Consider the following 20,779-nt stretch of genomic DNA (forward strand, 5'->3'; position numbering starts at 1 on the left):
CAGAGACACATGATATATTCTATGAGAGGAGTGTACATTTTGAAGAAAGTTGTCCAAGCTTTACTTCTTCAATTCCTCCTTCTTCCACCTTCATTGAAGAAAGTGATAGTGACAATAGTGACTTGGACGATGTTCATCCCTAACCCAAACAGAGGCATCAACTAGCAAAGGTTGAGGATACTCCCACTACATCTTCTTCCACTATACCTAGATGGGCTAAGCAGACATTAGATGCCGCAGGACCATTAGCAGGGAATCCTTCTAATACTAGGAGAACAAGATCACAACACAACTCACTCCTACATGCTTATATTGTAGTTTTAGATTACGATAAAAACAGGTTTTGAAGGGACCCCAAAACCCTTTCACATCCTCAAAAAAGGAAAAAACAAGCCATCCATCAGGATAGAGACCTTAAACCTACTAGAAGCAGTACCAAAATCAGGTTTTACAGGGACCTGAAACCACTAACAAAGTCTAAATAAAGTACCCAGGTTTTACAAGGACCTAGAACCATCAGTACAATTTAAAAACTAAAAGCTAAAAATAGGACCAAACACAAGAACCATAAGTAACAACTAGCAAATAGGACTTGAACAAGAACCCAATCAGAAAAGAAGACCCAGGAAACTATTGCAGTTTCGTAATCATCTTAACTACCTCCTTACCAATCTTAGCTGTGTCCTGGATGGAGTTAGTAGTCGAAGAAGCAACAACAATCAAAGCTTTCTTCCTCGAACTCTGTCTTGTCCTCTTGCTAGGGCCCTCTGAAGATATGGTTCCTTCATTTGCTCTTTTGCCTAATGTCGTCGCAACGGCACAAATGCTTGAAGTTACCTGTTCTATTTTTGTTCCACTTTCCTTGATAATCATTCTAAGATTTTTCTCATAATCCTTAAGTTTTTTTGGGATATCTCCCATTTGCACCTCCATGTGTTAGCCTCTTGGTTATGTTGCAAGGTTTCCACTTTCTTCTTCAACCTATTATTTCATTATAAATCCAAGAGTTGACTTGAAGGAAAGAGTTGGCCTTTTGTTTGGCAGAGTGTAGGAAGGATAGCTTGGTTTCCCTCTCCAGGGAGACACCCGTGTCTTCAACAGTGGTGTGTGGCAAGGGGCCAACTTTATCAATTTGTTCCTCCCCATCCAACGGATCCTCCTCACCAGAATCCATAGGGACATGTTGACTCAGGACCTCCTTATCTTGTCCCTCAATCTCCTTTATAGGAGTGGACATTTTTCCCATGTTTTCCTCCTCACTCAAAATGGCTGGATCATCAATTAAATTTTCTTTCTCTTTATCACCTCCTCCAGACACAGTATGAGTACCCTCATTATCAGACTTGCTCTATTTTGAGTTATCCTTAGTTGTTTCTTCCTCTCTCCCTTCCTCATTTTTGTCTTTCATTTCTGGATAACCTTCCAGGTTAGAGATAAACTCCCCAGCATCCATCCCTTCCTCTTCCTCAGGGACATCCTTATCTAAGCCTTCAGTACTCTCCACCTCTGTATCCTTTTCCACAATTTGTCTTCGAGAGCTAGAGGGTTTTAGTTTAGCCTTATCTTTCTCTTTAACATTCTCATCAATTTTACCTTTTAAGGGTTTAGGATTCTTATGTTTGCCAGTGGAAGGAGACAAAGCAATGGATTTATTTTTACAAAAATCCTCAATGAGAAAAATTAGACCTTCATGTAAGATGGGTCGAGACTATTTCTTTCTATGGGCATTCAAACTTTGGAGCGAAGAAAACTACAAATAGAAAGGGAAGGAAATTCTATCCTTGTACTTGAAATGGTTAAGAAAGAAAAAGTGGAATTTGTGCACCCTTTTATTCCTACCATCAAGGATAAAGTACTCACAAATACAACCAAGCACATCATGCCAAATACCTTTAAACTGTTGCACATCAAAGAAGTCTCCATTCTTCTCCAATTGCATCTCCTCTTCATTCGTCTTCAAGAATTTTTTGTAGGCTGCATTGGAAATAAAGGTATTAAATTGCTTCGAGAATTTAATACCTTTCATGGAGAGACTAGTGACCTCGGCAATGAATTCCTCAGTAAGCTTTACAGAGACTTCGTGTAAAGTAACTTTGTCGTCAACCCAATTTTTTAAGAAAGCGGTGGTAACATGGGGTTTGAATCCATGCAACCACTCCAAGTAGCTAACCACCTTCCCTTTCTAGATAATCTTCCAAACGTCCTGCCTAGCCTTCCAATCATCACATTTTTTGGGCTCTTGCTTCCTTGGTTCACCCCCCATATTACAGAGCGAACAAAAAACCAGAGACACCCAGATACCGATAGCAGAGAGGTTGAAGTGAGACCAATTTTTTGTGACTCAATATCGAGGTCACCTTTTTGATGATACGTGCAGAGAACACATTACCTTCACATGAATGTACCTCCTCAGGGATGGTAATCTGACAGTCGTAAGGCCACTCCCGTAAATCATTAAATTTCTAATCCAAGCAAATCTTTCCCACTTTAGAATGAATAACATCATAATTAATAATCGCTTTAAGATCCACATGCTTGTTTAATTCATCAAGCCACCTCATCTTTTGCCCCGTTTGAACTGCATGATTTGCTATCCAATTAGTGACCCCGTTGGCTTCTCTATAAGTATGGGAAATGACCACTTTTTCAAATTTTTGAAATAAGGTTTTGATTTTCATAACCATAGCCTCTATAGACCATGAGATAGAATTTTTATTATTTAGGATATTAATAATATTCAGAGAATCACCTTCCAACCATAATTTGGAATACCCCAATTCAATGACTAAAGTAGTGGTATAAAGGGCAATAGTAGCTTCAGCAATATGGCTATTCGAGTGACCAATTGGGATAGCAATAGCATCAATAACATTTCTCATATGATCTCTTAGAACACCTCCACATCTTTCTCTTCCCGGGTTACCCTTAGCAGCTCCATGAAAGTTCTCTTTGATCCATCCATTATGAGGAACAAGCCATTTTATGATCAATCTAGGATTATCAATTTTCAACTTAGATCCTTGAGATCTTAAAGGGTAATCAAGTTGGAAGGTTTGAGCAGGCTCCCTCTAGGATTTAAAATTCTCCTTGAAGGCTCTGATGATATTTTGACCAAGCACCCATCTTGGAAGATCTTTGTTTCTAAATATCCTATTATTTCTTTCTTTCCATATGCCCCACCAAAGGTGGGAGAGGGTTAGTTTCCAAAGAAATTGAGCATCAGGATCCTTTGAGGGGCATCTCCAACTCTTGAAAGAAAGATCCACATTGTTTTGATGGACCCATGTCATACTCCAAAAATTCAAAATCTCAGTCCAGACTTCCTGGGTATAAGAGCACCTCAAAAACATATGATCTCTATCTTCAAGTCCCTTTCTGCATAAAGAACACCTATTTACCAAATTTATACCTCTTTTTTGCAAGTTGTCAAGGGTCAGAATTTTGTTTTGGAGAAGAATCCAAAAGAAAAAGTTAATTTTGGGTATGAGATCCTTAATCCAAGCTTGTGACCAGAGAGGTTGATTACTCTTATCCTTAGAACCAAAGATAGAAGAGACTTTAAATTGCCCACTAGGATTAGCATGCTAGATAATCTCATCCTCAAGATAAGGATAAAGAGAGACAACATTTAGGGATAATTGGATATTTCTGAAACCTTGATCAACATCAGTTAAATTCACCCATGAGTCATTCTGCCAGTAATGACTAACAAGAAAGCCAAATCTCTACTTGCATCAATCAATTAAGGCCTTGTCATGAAAATCTCCAATCAAGGGATGGTCGATAAGCCAGGTATCCTCCCAAAATTTCACTTTTAGCCCATTACCAACTTTCTAGGAGCATCCTTTTTCTAAAGTTTTCTTGGTCCCCTAAACAACTCCCCATATGGAGGAAGAATGAATAACATCAAGAGAGTCGAGGAAATCAGGAAGGGAATTAGCATTGAAGAGATACTTACGTTTCTATATGGTACTCCACTCGTTGTTTTCATGGTAAACTCTCCACCCCTATTTGGCTAAAAGGGCTTTATTCATACTTCTAATTTTCTGGATTCCCAATCCCCCTTCACTTGGGGGTTTACAAACTTGATCCCAAGCAATTAAAGGCATTCTCCTTTTTTCCTCAGAGCCAGTCCATAGGAAATTTCTTTGAATTTTATCAATTGACTTAGCAAATTTAAAAGGAATTCTGAAAAGACTTAGAGCATAAGTAGGAATACTTTGGAGACAAGCTTTGAGAGGAGTTAACTTACCAACTTGGCTTAAAAGATTTCCTTTCCATCCCACCAACTTTTTGTTGAATTTGTTAATAAGATCTTCCCAAAAAGAATCAGGGACCTTCAAGCCTAGGGGGAGCCCCAAGTAAGAGAATGGGAGAGATCCTATAGAACATCCCAAGATTTTAGCAATTTAAAATTGTCTGTGGATAGGTGTGTTTATGAAGAACACAACACTTTTACTCCAGTTAACCCATTGTCCGAATGCGACAGAATATAAGTTAATAGCTTGCTTTAAAATCCTAGCTTCCTTCACTTCAAAATTACCCATGAAGATGGTATCATCAACAAATTGTCCATGAGAACAAATTAAAGGATGGGAAGATGGTTGTAAGTCCTTAATCAAACCTCTTTGGACCAAGTCCCCAAGCAATCAGCCATAATAACAAAAAGGATGGGGGATAAAGGATCACCTTGTCTCAGCCCTCAAGTAGGAAAAGAGAGAGGAGAGGAACTACCATTAACCAAGACAACGATAGAGATGGTAGAAATCAATTGAGGGATCAAACCTACAACCTTATGGTCAAAGCCAAAAGCAAGCAAAATATTATAGAGGAAAGACCAATCCACTCTATCATAGGCCTTAGCAATGTCCACTTCCATAATGAAACCCTGATTGTTAAAACAAGACAAGGAATGAATATTCTCATGATTAGAGATGATAGAGTTAAGGATTTTTCTACCTAGGACGAAACCATTCTGTTGTTCTTCAATACTCAACGAGATCACCTGAACAAGTCTAGAGGTGAGAACTTTGGAAATAATTTTATAGAAAGAATTACATAGGCTGATCGGTCTAAACTGATCTGGAGAGTCAGCCCCAACTTTCTTAGGAATAAGGCACAGAAAGGTGGAATTGACTTCCTTAAGCATATGTTTTGCCCCATAGAATTCCTTAACAACATCGCAAACATCTTTACCAACAACTTTCCAAAGCTTTTGGAAGAAAAACATGGGGAATCCATTAGGACCAGGAGCTTTATCTCCTCCCAGAGAGCTAATAGCTTTGAGAATTTCATCATCCTTAGGAATTGAACATAACATTTTATTCTGTTCCTTTGAAATTAGTGGAGGAATCACTTTGAGGAATTCAGCTTGACTATACACATTGATGCTGGGATCAGCTGTCATAAGAGAGGAGAAAAAAGTCACCATCTCATCCATGATAGCCTTGTCTTCAACAATTTTCACATCTCCCCTTTTTAGGTATGATATGCGAGTTTTGGCCCTATTCTTCTGAGTGGAGAGATGGAAAAACTTTATATTTTTATCTCCTTCCCTCAACCATATCAACCATGATCTTTGTCTCCAATAGATTTCTTCTTTAGTGATGATGTCATGGTATTGGGCAAGCTTTTCATTTTCTTCAAGGAGGAGATCAGAAGTATATCCTTCCTTTTGGATTTTTTCCTGTATATTTAGAATTTCCTCCTTAACAGCAGTTTTGTTCTCAAAAATGTTCCCAAAGCTATTCTTGTTCCATTTTTTGACTTCCCTTTTAACATTTTTAAGCTTGGAAGCAACTCCAAAGAGGGCAGTGCCTTCAAAATCAATATTCCACCATTCTTTCAATTTACTTTCAAATTGTGGGTGTTGCATCCACATCTTCTCAAATCTAAAAGGAAAATTATTCTTAGGGTTAATCTTCTCAACAGTGAATATAAGAGGGAAATGATCCGATCCAATTTTTTGAGAAGCTTCCAGCTTACAGATGAAGTCTTTAGTCCAATGAGGAGAAATAAGAGCATGGTCAAGCCTAGCCTGAATACATTCATTACCAACTCTCTTGTTGCTCCACGTGAACTGGATTCCATAGAGGTCCAAATCCATTAAGCTCTCTTTATTTATGAAATCCATTAAATCCAATCTTCCTTCCAACTGAGTAGCATTGCCTCCCATTTTCTCATGGTCATAAAGAGGGACATTAAAATCTCCCATAATGATCCATCATCCAGAATAGTCTTTACTTTTAAAATTAGAAACAAAATCCCATACTTTTTTCCTTAGATGCTTTATGTTTGGAGCATAAATATTCACAATATACCAACCTTCCTTTTGGTCTAAACTAGTAATTTTGGCTATCATAAGGTGTTTACTAGCAATCAAAATTGTTTAAGAGAAACAGTTCTTCTTCCATAACATCAGAGTTCCCCTTGATGCCCCTTCTGAGCTGCTAGCATTTATTGAATAGTTTTAAAAAGCTTTAATCTGTTTCGCTTTCTCCTTTTCATCTTAGTCTCTTGAAGTAGGAGAAAATTAGGCTTTTGTTCTCTAACAAAATTCATAACAATGTCCAATTTATGAGTATTTTTCAACCCCCTAATATTCCAGGTTATGATCTTCATATCTAATTTTTAGGAGTAAAATCCAGAATTGTTTCCTGCCTACCATCAGCAATATTCTGCATACTTTCGAACTCTCTAGTTTTCGTAGTAGATCTTCTTCCAGGTTTGTCCGGGGAACCAACATCCAGTTTCACTTTAGAGTGTTGTTCTATTCTTTTTCCCAATTTTTTCTAGATTAGAAGCAAGAGGTTTCACCTTGATATGTTGATCTATTTTGCTGCTTCTAGTCTCTACCCCTTTAGTATTGTTCATTTTTTCATCCCTTTTCCTTTGGTTTGGTTTATGAATTGAGCCATTTTCTTTCACATCATCCAGGGGAGGAGGCTCCACCATAGAAAGGCCATTTTCTACCTGGGGTTGCACCTGAATCTCCCTGTATTGAGAAAAAAGAAGATCTCCTTCCTTAGGTAAATTTCCAATATCAGCCAAGATTTCACCATCCTCAAGCACAATTTTTTCATCAAAATCTCTCCATTGTTCTTCTATCCTCTGATAAATAACGATTTGTTTTGATGAATCTACCTGATTTTCCAATTCTTGTTCAGGTAAATTAGTTTCAAACTGTAAACCATGACCTTCTTTCTCAGAGTTGGCTTCCTCAAAAGCGAGCTCTTTATTTGCCTCAGCCTGTGGAACTTGAAATTTTTCACTACTCTTTTGTTCTTGGCGTTGACCTTCTTTGGGTTTCCATACTTTCTTTTGCTGAACCTTGTTCTTTTTCCCTTCTAAACCACTGCTAGCTTGATTTTTACTTTTGGAAGGATAGTTTTTAACTAGATGCCCCTGCTTCTTACAAGCATAGCAGGAGTTAGGCAGATCTTCAAAAAGGATTTCTTGAGTTCTTTTACCCAACTTGGAAATCAGATCCACCTTTGTTGTGAGGTGATTCAGGTCTTCCACCTTAGCAAAAAGTATGGCACATTGAAGTTTGGTTCTAGAAGTTGTAGCATTATCCAAAGCCACAAGTTCTCCAAAAGAATTGGCAATACCTTTAAAGATGTCTTCATGCCAAAATTCTAAAGGGAGTCTAGGAAGTTTGGCCCAAATGGGAGTGGTTAAGAAAAAAGAGTCTGAAAGATCCATGTTGGGTTCCCATTTTTTAATGGTGAGAGAACTATTACCAAAAGACCACGACCCTCCATAAAGAACTCTATCCATGTCTTCTTTACAATTGAAGATAAACGAAAAGAAGCCATTCAACATGGGAGCAATATCTACCTCTCCTCTAATAACCCATTTCCTTTTCACCATCTTTCTAAGAGATTCAAGATCTGGTCTAGCACCTAAAAATTTGCCCACTAAGGTGAAATCCATGGAAGACACGAAAAAATCAACTAAAGGGTCTAGAATGAAAACTTGAAACTCACTTTTCTCCCAGTAGGTCTTAGTAGTCACTAGTGGGAAGAGAGACTTTCCAGTTGGTTTCTTGCCAAATAGGGATGACCAAGTTTTTCGTTCTGAGACCCCTTGCTTCAACCCTTCAGAGGACTTTTCCTTGAAAGAATCAACATTTTCTTTCTCCTTCTTGAGATCCTGTCCCAACACATGAAAAGTAGACAGGGAATCCAAAGGTGGGACACAGACCCCACACAACAATTCAAAATCGCCCAAAGACTTTCCATTGTCCACATAAACTAAAGATTTTGACTCTGCAAACTTTTCAGCATCCCTTGTTGTTCCCCCAGGGTCTGTACCTCTAGCTAGATTCTCCTTGACCAGTTTCCCTCTTGCATGCGAACCAGCTAATTCAAATTCTGAAAGAGCGCCCATGTTCTTTAAGATTTCATTAAAAAGTATGCTTATATTGTAGTTGCTTCAAATCCACAATCATTTAAAGAAGCATCAGATATTCTAGAATGGGATAGAGCAATGGAGGAAGAATATAATTCTCTTATGAGAAACGATACATGGAACTTAGTCTCTCTTCTTAAGGGAAGAAAATTGGTTTGGTGTAAGTGGATCTATCAGACCAAATTCATAGTGGATGGAAGTGTTGATAAACATAAGGCTTGACTTGTTGCATAAGGTTTTTCTCAAGTACCTGGCATTGATTACACTAAGATCTTTGCACCAGTTGTAAAGATGAATTCCATTCATTTGACACTAGCTATAGTAGTAGCTTAGTGATGGGTTGTTCATCAGATGGATGTGAAAAGCTGATGGGGACACAATCCAAGAATAGAATGGACACAACAGAAAAGGGAAATTGTATTAACTAAAAAATAAGCTAGTACATTTAGTATAGAGAAAATAAACTTCAAAACATGCCCTAAGAGCTTACAATAGCATAAATGTGGAGATAATTTCTCCTTTCAGTACCTCCTCTCAAACTCCACTCCGAACTGCCTTTACAATGCCTAAAATCTCCTTAAATAGACCCAGGAGGGTTAAGAACTAGGAGTACATTCTAGAAATTGCTAGTAGGCATCCACCGACTAAATGGAAGGTTCCAGAAGCTGCATTAGAAGTTGGCGCAAATCTAGAAGAATCTAGAAATGGTAACCGAACTTTTGGGAGGCATAACTTTTGAACCGTAGCTCCGATTGACGAACCGTTTACATTTCCAAAAAGCTCTCAAAGCGCTCTATAGCCTTATTGACCAGCTTCGCTCGTCCCCCTTTTTTGGCCCTTTTCGAGGTCATTTAATGCCCCTAACCTGACTTTGAAACATTCTTAGGAGGTCTCCAAAACCCGAAAAACTGCAATAACTTTCAAACCGTGGGGCCTTTTGACTTGATTCTTTTTTTGGGATGCTCTAAATTACAACTACATTCATCTAGCTATTTTTCACCTCCTAGTTCACCAAAATGATGGCTCAATTACATACTCCTATTTTTTTGGGATTTACACGAACACTGATAGTGGAACTATGAGAGTTGGAACCTTTATTTGACCCAAATGGGTATCCAAAAATGAAAACACATGAAACAGAAAGTAAGTCTAAGTATTTTTTTTGGATGACACAGGATTGCCCTTATACCTCTGGATGCTCCTGCATCAAAAGCGCATTTTTGAATGAGGATCTTCATGAGGAGATATATATGGAGCAACCACAAGGATTCATCTAGGATTCTACCATGGTTTGTAAATTGAAGAAGTCTATCTATGGCCTTAAACAAGCTCCATGAGCTTGGTATGCCAAGATGGATTCTTTTCTTCTCTTAGTAGGGTTCACTAGATGTCATTTCGATCCGAATGCCTACATTCTTCAGAGGGATAATTCACATTTGCTTCTTATACTTTATGTTGATGAATTAATCATTATAGGGAGCACAACATCCATTATTGATAGTGTCAAGGCTACTTTGCAGGACAAGTTTTCGATGACAGACTTGGGTCTACTTCGCTATTTCCTTGGTATTGAGATACATCAGTCTTCATCAGGGATTACATTATCACAACCCAAGTATGCTCTTGATCTACTTGTTCGGTTTCGCATGAGTGACTACAAGGCTGCACTTACTCCCTTTCTTTTAAGTGTTAAGTTAGAAACAAAGTGTTCCACTCCACTTGTTGATGTGACTTTGTATCAACAATTGGTTGGAAGCCTCATCTACTTGACACATACACCCCCTGGCATCTCATTTGTAGTTGGCATGGTTTCTCGCTTCATGCAAGAGCCACATAAACTTCATTAGAAGATAGCCAAATGAATCTTGCACTATATCCAGGGTACACATACACATGGGATACACTATGCAACTGGTACAAGACTTCAGTTAGTGTGATATACAGACTCAAACTATGCAAGGGATCTTGATTCTAGCAAGTCTACTTTAGGATATATGTTTCATCTTGGTTCCAACCCCATTTGTTGGCAAAGTAAAAAACATAACACCTTTGCTCTTTCATCAATTGAGGCTAAGTATTGAGGAGTTGTGACTACCAGATTCTGAAGGAGTTTGGTTTTGATCTACCCAAACCCACAGTCATCCATTGTTATAACCAAAGTGCTATTGAAATCTCAAAACATCCAGTGCAACATTAGTGCACCAAACATATTGAGGTTCGTATGCACTACATCAGAGAGCTGATTCATGAGTAGGTCATCACATTGTAGTATTGTCCTATAAAGCAGTAGGTAGTCGACATCTTCACTAAGCCCTTCACAGAAGTCAAGTATATTCATTTACGAGATCTCTTAGAGGTGAGGGATTTTTCACTAGGGGGGGTCACATGATCCTTCTCTTCCATGTTGTACATATCTCTCTTTTTGGGGGAGAGTTTTTCCCATGAGGTTTTCCCTCTTTCTTCATTTTTAGAGAAATTGCATTTCATTGCATTGCATTATGTGTACAACATTGCATATGTACTTAGGTACCTAACATGGCCTAGTATCCGGGACCCATTATGCATTTCATCATAGCTTTTGTAAGCTTAAGTGCATTCCCCTAAGTTGCACTTAAGGGGGGGGGGGTGTTAGTGTAAATAATTATTATTTACGCTTTACTTAAGTTTACTTAGGATAAATGCATTATTTTATTATTTATTAGGTTAGATGCCTAGGAGTTTGCGTACTCATATGAGTTGTCATGTTGAAAACACAAGATTTAGCAACTCTATTTTAGCACATGGTGTCTACAACACTGGAGTTTGCATAATTAACCGAGTTGTCATGTTGACAACACAGTTATTCAGACTCTTAATTAAGCACATGGTGTCTACAACATAATTTTACATGACACCTTTGTAGGCTTATCCTCTCATCATCGCACTAACTCCTGTGCTTAATGGAGGATAATCCACTCTTGTTGGACATGTGCTTAGTTGTGAGGCCTATCATATTGCTAACTCTTAGACATTCTAGAAGCATTCTAGAAGCATTTATATATAGGCACTCCTAGTGTACTTTTACATCAATTGAATTTCATATTGTTATTTTGATCATACTCTATTGGTCTATTTTGTGCTACTTGTTGAGCTTCTTGGTCTTGGGTGATTTTTCCCTAAGGCAAATTCTTACACAACTGGCCTTGACTTATCCATACCAAATGTCTTCAATATCTCCTTTATGTATTTAGATCGAGTCACATATATACTATTTTTTATTTGATGAACTTGTAGACCAATGAAAAACTTGATCTCACCAAGCATAGATATCTCAAACTCCTTGCTTATTTGATCAGAAAATGATTTGCACAATAAATCATTACCACAAAATATGATATCATCTATAAATATCTCAACAATCAATACCATGTTTTCAACTCCACTCTTAAATACAAATTACTATTTTTACTAGTTCTAACAAATCTAGCCTTGATCAAGTATGAATACAACCTTTCATACTATGCTCTTGGTGCTTGCTTTTAGTCCATACAGTGCTTTGTTCAACTTGCAACTAGGTGCTTCTGATTTGGCTCCACAAATCCTTCTGGTTGTTCTATATATACCTCTTCTTCTAGTATTCTATTTAGTAACATAGAATTAACATCCATATGACATACCTTGAATTTCTTGTAAGTTGTTGTTGGTAAACAGATTGTTCTTTTGATTTAACTCTTTAAATGCCCAAATTTGTGAACAACATTTGGTTACAACAGTTGGAAAGTACTTTTGAAATGACTAACTTCCCTCTGAATTTCTAGGTACATCTCCCTATTGCAGTATGATTTGCAATGAATTATGTTTGTTTCTAAAACTGAAAAGGGGCATGTTCTTAAGTTGAGAACAAAAGAGGAAAACCAAACTAGGCCTATACGGGAACTAACTTAGGCAAGGGTCGGTACTTTAAGATTGATTAAGTCTATGAATTCATACATCTTATGAACCCACAAGGCTTAAATATTTTGTTATACGTGCTAACTAAGATTAAATTGATATTAGTAGAAAACTAATCTAGAGAGATTGAAAGACTAACTTGAAAGAAAATACAAAAGAGATTTCTCTTGAACCTATGATAACAATACTATCATCTTTAGTTCACTACCTCAAAATAGGGGAGTGAAGCTCTGTTCATTCCTTGAGTTAATTTAGACGAAATAGAAAACATAAAATTTAACACAAACAGAATGTAACAGACAATAATTGACACAAAATACCATTCAATTGTCTCTACAACATCAAGTATTTCACACCAAAAATTAGCTGACCTTTTATTAATCTTTCATTCTAGTACATATAGGATCCGAGATGATTGTTACAAATGAATTTAAATCAGTTCATCTCTTCAAAAATGACAAATGGCAAGGAGCTAGTTTGTCCATTACAATCATTACATCAAAATATGAAAGGGGCAGAATATGAATCACTTCACCTTCTTTTCCTTTTCTGATTTTGTCCTATAGGCCTTAGCAGTGACAATGATTGGAATCAATTCCTCATGCCTATGTACATGTACATTAGTGTATCTTAAGAGCCATTTAGAATGCTCTCTGGCCAAATCTTTGACAATACTTAACTAGTCTTGTATTTCCTCCATGGCCACATGTATACACCCATTAAGCTTCTAAAGTTCAAAAAGTTTGTTTTGGTGACTGGAAGATATCCCCATAAAACTATCCATGTAATTGGAGAAGTTCATTTGCATGACAGTTATTTCAATGATTCCCTTCCCTTGTCCACTAGTCTCAGAGTCTATATGTCGACCTCTTAGGAGTTCATAGTCTCTATCTTGGTCCTTCTTCACTTTAGATTCTGTTTCCTTAAGCCCTTCCTCTATAACCATGATCATCTCAGACTTGAATTGCATGCTTTGAAGCCACTCAAATAAGGCTCATCTCCTTTAGGCAAGATCTTTACTTCAATGGCCTCCTTAGCCTTCATATGGATAATCATCTTCAGTAAAGAGACACAATCTTCACTTTTAACCTTTTTTGATGCCAGGGTAGCTCTATTAGCTGAAATGTTGTCCTTCTCTATTTCCAGCCTCAGTATGGCATTGCCAATTTGTTCTATAATGGAGAGTCCCTCCAACTTGAGTTTCCTACTCCACTCTCTACCAATTTCTTGAAGTTTTTATCTTCTTGGAGCTGAGAGATGAGTTCTTGGACATTGACAATAGTAGGATCACTAGTGATAGGCATTCCAGAGATGCTTGCCAATAGGGTAACCAATTTCCTGATGAAGCCATTTAGTTCATGGATTTCAACCTTCATCCTAACCTTTGATAATTTAAGACTTTCGAGCTATCCCTCTATTACCTCATTTGTTGACTTCCATAGGCCAATCTTGGTGTCATGTCTGGCCTCCCCAAGATCCATAGAGTGTAAGGCAAAATCATTTGTAGACATATCTTCAATTCTTCCTTCTTTGGTAGGCTTTGCAATCTCCATTGTCAGATGCCCTGTTTCAGGATCTTGTCTAAGGACAAACTTGGTCTTCTGCTTTTTGACCTTGCTTAGTGCTAATCTAGAGTGGATAGCAAGAGATAAAGTATCTTTGTTAGGAGCTCCTTCATCTCTCCTCTTTCTTTTTCTCTCTAGGGTGTCCTCTAGCCATGAATCTATGTCTATCACCTTGGAGGCAGTCCTGAGAGCATCTATACTAAACATCTTTCTCTTGGTCGGAGTGACTATCTTTGGAGCTGAAGAAAAAGGATTCTTTGGGGCTTATGAAATGAGCTTCAAAGAATTTGAGCCCTTATCTACCTCTAAAGTCTTCTTTGTTGCCTCATAAGATTTAGTCAACTCACTCTCGTTGCTTCCACCATCTCCTAGATCCACTACTTGCACTTGGGGACTACTCAGTAGGAGAAGTGTCATGATTGCAGATGGGACTAGGTTGCTATGAGGCGGGGGACAAGAGTAACTACACCATCTTTTTATTCCTCTACTTTCTTCTTCTCAGCTTCTGATGGAGTTCCAATCATTGGGAGGGAGCTGTCTTGACAAGTCTTAGCTAAGGGAATACTTTTTTCGAGAGGTTGATCACCTCCATCTGATGGTTGTGCTAGCCCTTGGGTAATGGCCAAGGTTGCTCCTGATGTGCCACCCTAGGAGGAGGAAGCCACTGCAACTGTTGGGGAAGCTTGAGCAGTTGTACTTTTTCTTTGACTCCTTTTGATTATGGTCTATTTGACCCATTTTCTAGTCCTTTTGATAATTTGAGCCATCATTATATCTAGCTCTTCCCCTAAATCTTCATTAGGTTTTGAGCTTATCAGAGTGCCTCTTAGCTTGGTCAAGTAAGTGTTACTATACATGTTCTGACCAACGTCTCCTACTCCTTCTACATCAATAATTACTTTATACATTTTCACTTGATCGACTCTTCATCTAGTGAAAGTATGATCATGGCTCTCAAACTTGTCCTTGCGATTGGTCTAGTAGTCATCAATGGTGGTGATGTGCTTGATAACACTTCCAATTTGTAGAACATCCCTTGTGTAGCCATTTGGATCAAATGCGGGCCTTAAGACTTCATATATTTTCAATTTATACTTCATTTCAAACACCTTCAACATGTTCTTAGCATCCAAATGAGTGTCATAGCTAAAGGTTCCCACTTTCATGGGAAACTCATAACCATTCTTCTTCAGACCCATTCAACACGTTCACTTGAGTAGCTTGTTGCCGATCTCAATTACCACAATCATATCACTAGGATACCTCGGTAGCTTCAAGGGGAAACCATCGAAAGCTGCAAGACGTAAATAAGAAAAGGATGAAAATTGGATGAAATAACTCCCAAATTGTTTGATGGCTACCATGGCTTTGGGATTGAATCCCCTTTATGGACATCCCTAAAGCTCCCTACAAATCCTCATAGTGAAAGCATCATTAACTCTCACATATTCTGCATAGCTATTTTCCAACTATAAGCATGGATAAAACTCATAAGGTTTCACATCGTCAAGAAAATTTTCCACTCTGAGGAGGCCTGGCCATAATTATAAAGAAGCCAACATATAAATGAGGAAAGAGGACATATAGAATGTATTGTAGAACTTTGCGGCATGGAGAGCATTGGACAGAATCTCACTTACCTCGTGAGCCCAATCAATAAATTGGGTGTCAGAGCAGATGACTTGCATTAGAAAGAAATATTGCTCAACAAAATTCAGAGCTTCTACCTCACCTTTCAGGCTATGTAGAAGGACCGAGATATCAATGTTCTTCCATTTGAGATTAGTCCCAAACAAGGTCTTAGGAACCTTACTCTTGGCACTCTACAGTTTTTGGAACCATGTCTACATGATTTCCTTTCTCTAGATCATCTTCTTTCTGAAGAACTCAGAAATGTCTCTTCTAAAGGTCAAATCTACGAATTCCTCTTGTTCTAGTACTCACAGGCAATTCACCATAGTTTTCCTATCGATTGAAATCAGCACCGTGTCATCTAGTAGCACAATTTTCCTTGTGTTTGGGTTGTAATGATTTATACATTCATAGATCAACTTCGAGGCCTGAACTACAACTAAAAAACTAGCTGCCTCAACCAACCCACATCCTCAGAGCTTCTCAGTGATGTGATGAATCCGCTCAAACCTCACTCTCTTTTGAAAATCCTCCATGTCGTAGAAACAGAGAGAGGTACCTGTGAAATTTTGCAGTCGAGACTTGATTCTGTTTAACCTGTCAAAACTCGCAAACCTAGTTGCCATTGTTTTGAGAACGAGTTTTTAATTAAGAAAGTGAGAAGAAAAGATAATGCAATAGATACTGGCTTTTTGAAAAAGTTATGCACATTAACAAAATAATAATTCAAGAGAAAGAGCGGTAGTTTGTCTAGCTGTTCATGTTTCCATATATATAGGAGCCTTGATTCATCTGTTGATCTTCAAAATTCACGCCACACAAATGATTTGAAGGAGAGATCCATTGCAGCAGTAAATGCATGGTTTTAACGGATATCTCGGGGTCTTTTCACTATTCTGTTGGCCCAATGGTAACTTTCTATCTTCCCATACTCACTTTCCCATTTTCCTTTAAGTTTTGGGAAGTTACCAATAGAGTACTTCGTGGGAAAATATCTATTGAGTTGAATTTTTCTCATTAACTCTTTCCCATAATGGTTAGATTCTTTCCATTATCATTCTAAGATATTTTATGCACAAATTGTGGGTCCAATTTGATTACCAACTTGATTTTCTTTAAAATTTAGGAAATTGTCTTCATGGGTTGGAAACCCGCCAAGGAGAAGACAATTTGTGTTTTTTCGTCAACGCTTCCTTTTTAATTGACCTTTAGACCCTTGTCCTTTTTGGGTTCGAAAATGTCTAGGTGAGGTGTGAAAATATGTCTTGGCCCACTTATCATTTCTTTCCACTTGAAATTGCCTTTTGTGGAAAACCAACTTCATGGGTTGAAGTCTCGCCGAGGAGAAGTTCATTTTGAGTTTTTCGCTTGGAATAACTATGAGCTGTGACAAATCCTAAACATTTTATGAGGTAATAATCGTAAAGGGAACATGGATTCACCATAGGATACCTTGCTATTTTCTTGCTTTTGATCCATATGTATCATTTGGTGCCCTTTGTGGGAAATAGTATTAATGGGTTAGAAACCCATTGAGGAGAAGACAAATTCCTAATTTCTATAAGCTTCTATTTCTATTGAGAAAGTGATAGATCGAAAGCAGATATAACTTGTAAATGATCATTGTATGAGCAACATGAATCTCCATTGGACTAGGCACTAACCTTCCCATAAGATCATTTTGACAAAATGGAGAACCACCCAGCTATGAAATGTGGAGAAGGGGATAAGGAGAAATCCGATGGAGACTCATTCCACCTAAGAAGACTTAGACGTAAACTCAAACACAACTAGGAACTCACTATAACTTGTTCCTTTAAAAACAAGTTTGTCTTTGTTCCTCACTACTTCACCATTCCCATTTACTTTTTTTTTTAAATTCTATTTGGTTTTAATTACATTCTTGTTTGTAGGTCCTGACACCAGTGTCCATGTATTATTTTTCTCAATATGGTCTATCTCTTCATTCATGGAATTTATCCAATCTTCATTATCAAGTGCAAATTTCATAGTTCTTGGCTCAAATTCAGTAATAAAATAAGTATTGTCCTTCAAATTACTTCTTATCATGAATCCAACACTTTTGTTTTTAATGATTTGTTTAGGTGAATAGTTCCTTCTCAAATACTTTTCTAGGATAGGTTTAGTTCTATGATCACCAACATTATCTTCACTCAGTTATGGCTCAAAAAACTTTTTGTAATCATCAGGTTCCTTTTTTCTCTCCTCGTCATTCTTATCTGCAAGCTCATCAATTCTAATATTGGCACTTTCAATCATTTTGTCAATTGCTTTGTTCAAACATTTGTAAGCCTTGCTCTTGGTAGAGTAACCTAGGAATATACCTTTATCAGCTTTAGAATCAAATTTCCCATTCCTTGCATCTTTATGAATATAACACCTACTTCTGAATACTTTGAAATAACTTAAATTTGGTGTATGATCATACCAGAGTCGATATGGTGTTTTTTTTTGTTTCTTTCTTCAATTAGACTTGGTTGAGAGTATATACTGCAGTGCTCATGACTTCTCTCTGGAACATTTGTTCAACGCCCTTTTCACTTAGTAGTGTTCTAGCACAATCAACAATTGGTTTATTCATTATCTTAACAATCTCATTTTTTTATGGTGTCCTCGATGCAAATAGTTGTCTCTTAATTCCATTCTACACACAAAAGTTAGTGAGTTCAACAGACATAAATTCACCACCTCTATTAGATCTTAAACATTTTAGTTGCTTACCAATTTCCTTTTCAACTGTAGCTTTATACCACTTGACCATATCAAATACATATGAAATTAACTTCATAAACATGAAATTCATCATTCTAGAGTAATCATCAACAAACTATATGAAATATTTATCTCCATAATAACTCTCAAGTCTCATTGGTCCACATAAATTAGTATGAACTAATTCCATAATATCATTAGAGGTACGTGTCTTGCTTGAAAAACTAATCTTGGTCATCTTATCGAGTTGACATTGTTTGCACATAGCATTCTCAAGTTTATGCAGATTCAGTAAACCTCTCACTCTCTTATTTCTTCTTACTTTGACCATATTCCAAAAGTTAACATGACATGGTCTCTTGTGCCTCATACACACATCTTCAACTTTTGCAAGTAGACATGTATCAATTGTAGAATCTAGGTATTATCTCTTGTACCAATCATATTTCCATCATCATCATGGATCTTTACTTTTCTATTCTTAAATTCTAGCTTGTAACCTGTATTATTCAACTGAGTAATACTCAACATATTATACTTTAGTCCTTGAACCCAATATGCATCATCACAATTGATTTTATCATTTAGTGTAAATGAACCTCTACCTTTAAAAGGACATGAAACATCATTCCCAAGTTTAATAGCTCCACCAACATATTCTTCGTGCTTATTAAACTTACTAATAAAACCTACTTCTAAATACTTTGAAAAAACTTATATTTGATGTATGACCATACTAGAGTTCATATGGTGTCTTGTTTGTTCTTTTCTTCAATTGGATTTGGTTGAGAGTATATGTTGAAGTGCTCATGGCTTCTCTCCAAAATATTTGTGCAACACCCTTTTCAATTAGTAGTGTTCTATCACAATCAACAATCAATCTATTCATTCTCTTAGCAATCCCATTCTATTGTGGTGTCCTCAGTGTAGATAGTTGTCTCTTTATTCCATGTTCACCACAAAAGTTAGCAAGTTCAATAGACATAAATTCACCACCTCTATCATGTCTCAAACATTTTAGTTGCTTACCAGTTTCTTTTTATACTCTAGCTTTATACTTGTTAGTGAACAAATTGTCCTCTAAAGAAATATCTACAAATTAACTCAAAATGCCCAAATGGGAAGACTAAATCAAAACTAACAATTGGATCACTTCGCTATTCAAAAATGTAAGCTCCCTCTGAATTTATCTGGGTATAGCTCCCCATGTAAGAAACTATACTATGATTGATAATTCTTTTAACCTAAAAGTAAGAACATCTATCCGTAAACATGACCTAGATGTGAAAAGAAGACAAACAATTGGAAACAATGAACAAATGATGAAAAGTCCACTTGTTCAAATTTTGCATAACAAAGAGAACAAAAATAAGAAATTGACTTTCCATCCTCTTGAGAAAGTGAAGAGTACAAGCTTTAAAAAAAAACCTTGAAATCAAATGCATTTAGAAAATATTGATACTAAAATGCATTTAGAGAAAACTAAAAATTATACAAAGATCATAATCAGTGGAAAGATAATTGCCCAAACTCTAAGTTTTGATATGAAATTTTCTCTCAAATCCCCATTCTCTAAAGTGTAAAATATCACACAGATCTTATTACATCTTTGCATCAGAATCACTACCTAGAAGAATTAAAAATCACCCCCCCTTTACATTACAATTAAAATCAAGATTCCCTCCTTTTTCAACAAAAAGTCCAGAAAAAAGAAAAACTCCCCTCTTCAACAGCTCACAATCTTTTTTCTTTCCCCCTCCAAAGAACTAGAACCCCTCTTTCGTTGATCTCCTCAATTAAATAGAACTTTGAAAAAAAAATCCCCTTTTGCTTTCTATAACTATTTCTTTAATTGAATACTGTAAACCTTTATAATATCTTTTTTTTTCCTTCACCATAATAAGTATTTGTTTATAACATGAACATGAGACTCATAAAACATAATGGCACATGACCTATGATGTGGCAAGTGAGAGCTTCATCCTTCATTTTATAACAATCCAGAGAATATTCTATTTTTAATACGACATCTCAGACTTAATTCCTTGAAGAATCGAGCATCTCCATGTTCGCTCCTTGTTATACTTGATGGACTTGGATATTCTATGAGACCATTATCACATATTTCACTATTGATTTACTTTATTTGCACTTACCTTGTTGTTCTTGTGTATGCCATTTAGGGATCAGTTTCGTAGCTGATTCTTGGAATGAGAATCTTACTCATATTTTTGCTTATTAGTTCATAACATTAAAAAAAAAACATAGCTTATAACATTGTGAATATAATACCCCCGTAACCTATACATGTTGACAGGTGGCATCTACATATGTTCTTGACATATGACTATATTTCCAGTAAAAGCATCATGTATTGTGGGGAAGATGTTGCCATTTGGACTTTTATCCAACTTGGACAAAAAATCTTGAATGTGTATCACTTTGCATTATCCTGTTGACTGTCCTCTTGATAATCACTTGAGATACTTATGGCATTCCATCAAACA

This window comes from Cupressus sempervirens, chromosome 6 (assembly GCF_028749045.1).
Source record: "Cupressus sempervirens isolate cs-2001-9-10 chromosome 6, ASM2874904v1, whole genome shotgun sequence".
Lineage (NCBI taxonomy): Eukaryota > Viridiplantae > Streptophyta > Pinopsida > Cupressales > Cupressaceae > Cupressus > Cupressus sempervirens.